This window comes from Lepidochelys kempii, chromosome 24 (assembly GCF_965140285.1).
Source record: "Lepidochelys kempii isolate rLepKem1 chromosome 24, rLepKem1.hap1, whole genome shotgun sequence".
Lineage (NCBI taxonomy): Eukaryota > Metazoa > Chordata > Testudines > Cheloniidae > Lepidochelys > Lepidochelys kempii.
In genome coordinates this window covers 7,106,426-7,106,683 of record NC_136403.1, presented here as the reverse complement: position 1 = coordinate 7,106,683, position 258 = coordinate 7,106,426, and positions in this window count along the sequence as shown.

The window sequence follows — 258 nt, the reverse complement described above, 5'->3', positions numbered from 1 at the left end:
CTGTGCTCGGACAACCCAGTCGCTGTTCCTGGCTCCCTCTGGCGTCCTAAGAAGGTAATAAGCACTAATCAATCCCTGTACTTCCTCGTATTTGCCCCCTTTAAAATAAAAAAACAAACGGTGAAAAGGGCACAACCAACATTAAAAAAAAAAAAATACCACGTTGGAACATATATTTGGCCTAGCGTTGTTAGAACAAGAAAGATCAACCTGTGGAACTCCTTGCCAGAGGATGTTGTGAAGGCTAAGACACTAACA